Source organism: Belonocnema kinseyi, chromosome 7 (assembly GCF_010883055.1).
Source record: "Belonocnema kinseyi isolate 2016_QV_RU_SX_M_011 chromosome 7, B_treatae_v1, whole genome shotgun sequence".
Classification (NCBI taxonomy): domain Eukaryota; kingdom Metazoa; phylum Arthropoda; class Insecta; order Hymenoptera; family Cynipidae; genus Belonocnema; species Belonocnema kinseyi.
In genome coordinates, this window is record NC_046663.1 from 41,290,680 (window position 1) to 41,295,794 (window position 5,115).

General features: G+C 32.4%; 1 protein-coding gene across 3 annotated transcripts in view; it reads right to left on the reverse strand.

Moving 5' to 3' along the window:
- The window catches only part of LOC117176310 (exonuclease mut-7 homolog), a 63,278-nt gene that overhangs the window by 12,047 nt on the left and 46,116 nt on the right, over positions 1–5,115 (reverse strand). The window lies entirely within an intron of this gene.

Here is a 5,115-nt window from a genome sequence, read left to right on the forward strand (position 1 = left end):
CACGCTTAAATTCATTTACCCAGTTATAAACCGTTGCTAAGGCAGGGGCAGATGTGCCATGAACTGAGTCCAATTCATTTTTTATCTCATATGGAGTTAAATTCTTTAAATGAAAATGTTTGATTATCGCTCTGAACTAGTTTTTTTTCCATTTTTCTTAACGAACAATTTTTTTTTTCAATTGGTTATAAAAACACGTAAACTAAGAAGATGTGGACTGTGACTGCACCATATATCTAGTCGGGAGTGGTGCTGACTGAAAGCAGATGATTTGGAGCGATTCGCGCGCCATCTGTTGGTCATTCTAAGGACTTATTGAACTACCCTTGTACAGTAGTAGTATAGTAGTAGTAGTAGTAGTACAGTAGTGTATCAGGTATTAGCCGCCATCTTAAACCCAATGATCTGTGAGGTCTTGGGTGAATCGTCTTTCCATCATACAGGCTCTTAACCTGTATATGGGACTGTTACAATTGAGTCGCTCCAACAGGCTTTTTTACCAATGCCTTTTTTTACAAATGCAAACTTGTTTTTAAAACAGATCGAGGTAGCCGTCGAAAAAGGCGAAGGTCACGCTCTGCTTCAAGAAATGGCGCAGACTCTCCTGAATTTTCGGAGCCGGAAGTAGATCATCCACCAACCTTAGAAAGAGAACTAGGGTCACCGCTTTTGAATTTGGCACCCCCGGCAAATATCTCGAGTCTTCTCGAGGTGCAACATGTGACGTCTGAAGCTGCTGATTCGCAAAATGAGAGAATTAAAGAAGGCGTTATTAATTCTCTTGGAAAACGTTGCCGGGAAGATAGGTCCTTTACGCCGGCTGTCCTGGAGGACATTGCCATCCGCTGGGCGGACATTATTAAAATTGGCCTTTCTTCAGGAGAGAGAGAGAGTAGCACTCGTCCTAAAATATCCGCTACCGGTTAATTGTTTGGACGTCAACCCTCCAAAGCTCAACGACGAAGTTAAGCTAGCTTTACAAAAAACTGAAAACACCCTTTCTAGGGACGAAAAAATTCTGTCAAAACAAAAGAATATGACAGCTAGTATTTCTATTATGAGCAGATCCATTATGACGCTCGTGCAAAGAGATGCAGATCAAGAAGGGGAAACTGTGGATCCTCTGATTGAGATTCTAAGTGAGGCTTGTCGCTTGCTCACTGATCTGCAATACGGCGAGTCACAAATAAGAAAAAATTTGATTATCGCTAATATGGATCCTTCTTGGAGGGAATCCCTAAAGGCTACAAAGATGGATCTGTTTCTATTCGAAAAGGATCTGCCAGAGAATTTGAAGTCTGCTAAACTGTTCGAGAATTCGGCCAAGGTGTTAGACCTGCAAAATCTCAGACGTCAGGGACATTAAAAAACGGGAGGGGCCCGCCTCGTCAACAAGCGAAGCCACATTTTTCGACACAGGGCGGACAGAAGAAATCCTTCACGGGACCTCCGAGATCTCAGAATCAGCGTAAACAGGACTACCACAAGACAACGTACACGAGGAGACATTAGACGTTTAAAAAAATGGGAGGCTCTAACCTCAGACTCACGAATTTTATCGTGGATAAAGGGTTATAGGATACACTTCTCTTCTCCTCCTTGCCAATTAAAACATGTCTATAAATCCAAATGGGACAAAATAGAGATATGTAATATCATGTCGCTTATCTCTCAACTTAAAGCGAAAGGAGCAGTAGAGGAATGTAGTCCGTCAAATGATCAATTTATTTCTAGCTTCTTTCTTCTACCAAAACCTTATGGGTCTCTCAGGTTCATTTTAAATCTTAAAGATCTCAATGAATTTATCTAAACAGAGCATTTTAAACTCGAAGACTACAGAACAGCTGTCAGTCTTGTGAGTCAGAACTGTTTTATGTCAACTCTAGACTTGCAGGACGCGTATTATTTATTATCAATATATGAATCGGACAGAAAATTTCTAAGATTTGAATTCAATGGACAGGTATATAAATTTACTTATCTTCCATTTGGTCTTACAGCCCCTCAAGTGTTTACGAAACTAATGAAACCTGTTGTTTCTCATTTGCGAAGATTAGGATATAGTTCGGTTCTTTATTTAGACGACTTTCTGCTTTTTGGAGATACATATCAGGACTGTGAGGTGAATTTAAAGACAAATAAAGAGTTATTAAAAAGCTTAGGGTTCACAATAAATTTGATAAAGAGTCATTTGAATCCCGAAAAGAGATGTAAGTTCTTAGGGTTCATTTATAATTCTAAATCTATGACATTAGAACTGCCCCCTGAGAAGCGATCTCATATTCAGAAACAGCTAGTTCACAGTTTTTAGGATCTATAGTAGCTTGTTGTCCAGCTATTAAATACAGCTGGGTCTACACAAAGGATTTAGAAAGACAAAAATTTTTAGCATTAAGAGAAAATGGTGGAAATTATGATGCTCTTATGACTGTATGATTTAATCCTTCGGACTTGAAATGGTGGCAATCATCTATCTTATTTGGTAATAACTCTATCAAAGGAATTGTGTTTCGCTCAGAGATTTTTTCTGATGCTTCTAAGTCAGGATGGGGAGCTGTATGTATTAATCAAAAAGCTAGTCGATTCTGGTCAATGTCTGAACGTGAGCTTCACATTAATTTCTTAGAACTCAAAGCCGCCTTCTTTGGTCTTAAAAGTTTAGCAAAAAAACTTTCATAATGGGGAATTTTTATTAAGAATAGATAATACAACTGCCGTGTCGTACATTAATAGAATGGGCGGTGTTCAGTACGAGGACCTAAATAAGATCTCAAAAGAAATTTGGCAATGGTGCGAGGAGCGAAATATTTGGATTTTTGCTTCCTATATTAGTTCAAAAGATAATTTAGAAGCAGATGCCGAGTCGCGAAAATTAGAACCTGAAACGGAATTTGAACGATCTATTCCCGCATTCAATAAGATTATCAAGACTTCTAGAAAACGAGAAATCGACTTCTTTGCAAGTAGAACGAATTCGAAATGTATAAGTTATATCTCCTGGAAAAGAGATCCTGGGTCTGAGGCGATAGACGCTTTTACCTTGAAGTGGAGTTCGGTTTTCTTTTATGCTTTTCCGCCGTTCAGTACAATATTAAGAACTCTTACAAAAATTAAAAGAGATCAGGCGGAGGAAATCATGATAGTACCAGACTGGCAAACCAGCCCTGGTATCCGTTATTTCATTCACTAATGATTCGCAAACCAATTAAATTTAATCCGGATATCAATCTTTTGATTTCATCTGATAGGAATCCTCATCCGCTTTGGAAAAACCTTACCCTGGTGGTAGGGTGGTTATCCTGAGAGCGGTATCGATACCGATAATTTTTCAGCTCATAGTACACGACATGCGTCCACATTGGCTGCTAAAAGGCGTGGCGTTGATTTAGAACTAACAAACTTTTAACAAAATAGTTCAACTTTCAATCAGTAAAATGAATTTTTAATCGAAAAAATTATTTTTAACAAAACAGTTACACCTACAACTAAATACAGTTGAATTTTAAAACAAAAGAAAATTAATTTTGAACCAAAAAGATTAATTTTCTACCAAAAATACAAAAATTTGTAACTAAAAGAGATACATTTTTCCAAAGAAATGAATTTTTAACTGAAATAATGAATCAACAACAAATACATTCTTAAAGAAAAATGTAAACAAGATTAATTTAATACAAAAAATACGAATTTACACCACAATGCATGAGTTTACAACCACATAGTAAAATTTTCAAGTAAAAAACATCGATTTTCTACAAAAAATGAAATATTTTAATTTTCACTTAAAACGATTACTTTTAAAATTAATCAAAAAAAAATTTTCAACTAAGAATACATTTTAAATAAAAGCAATTTAATTCAATTAAAAAACACGACTTTTCAACCACAAAATTTAATTTTCAGTCTAAGAAAATTAATTTTAAACCAAAAAATATCATTTTTAATGAAAAAAATGAATTTTCAACAAATGTTGAACCCTTGATCAAACAATTGAATCTCCAATAAAAAAATTATTTTTAAACAAAATAATTCCACCTTGAACCAAGTAAAGTTGAATTTTCAAAAAAAAAAATCACAATGAATTTTTGAATAAAAATGTATTAATTGATATTAAAAAAACCTTTTTTTAAAAATCAAAAATAGTTCATTTCAACAAAAAAGAAGAATTTTCAACCACAAAATTGTATTTTCAGTATAAGAAAATTAATTTTCAACCAAAAAATTTAATTTTCAATGACAAGGAAAAGAATTTTCAACCAATTTTGAACCTTGACACAAACAATTGAATCTCCAATCAAAAATATTTTTTTAAATAAAATAGTTCGACCTTCAACCAAGTAAAGTGGAATTTAAAAAAATGCAACAAAAGAAGGAATTCTTAACAAAAATTGTATTAATTGATATTAAAAAAAAAACTTTTTTAAAAATCAAAAGTACTTCAATTCAACAAAAAAGACGAATTTTCATTAAAACCTATTACTTTTCAACTTAAGAAGAACACATTTTTAATAAAATAGTTAAATTTTAAACTAACAAAGATTTTAATTTTGAATAAAATCATCTGAAATTAACTAAAAGATACGATTCTCAACAAAAGACAGGTTTTTGTAATCAAATAGTTAAATCTCTAGTTGAAAAAATTAATTTTCAACTAGAAAAAAACGGATTTTCAGAAAAATAGTATTAATTACTGTTAAAAAAATTTAAAGAATCAAAAATAGTAAAATGCAACAACAAAAGATGAATTTTCAATAAAAGAGTGAAATTTTTAACCAAAGAAATGAATCTTCAATGAAAAAAATAGATTTTTAACAAAATAGTTACACTTACTATCAAGTACAGTTGAATTTTCAACAAAAAAGAATAAATTTTCTACTAAAAATGGAATACTTAAATTTTCATTCAAACCTATTACTTTTCAATTTAATAAAAACAAATTTCTAATAAAATAGTTGAATTTTAAACTAACAAAGATTTTAATTTTAAATGAAAACATCTCAAATTAATTAAAATCATTTTTTCAACCAAATAGTTAAATTTCTAGTTGAAAAAATTAATTTCCAATTAGAACAAAACTTATTTTCAGAAAAATAGTATTAATTATTATATTAAAAA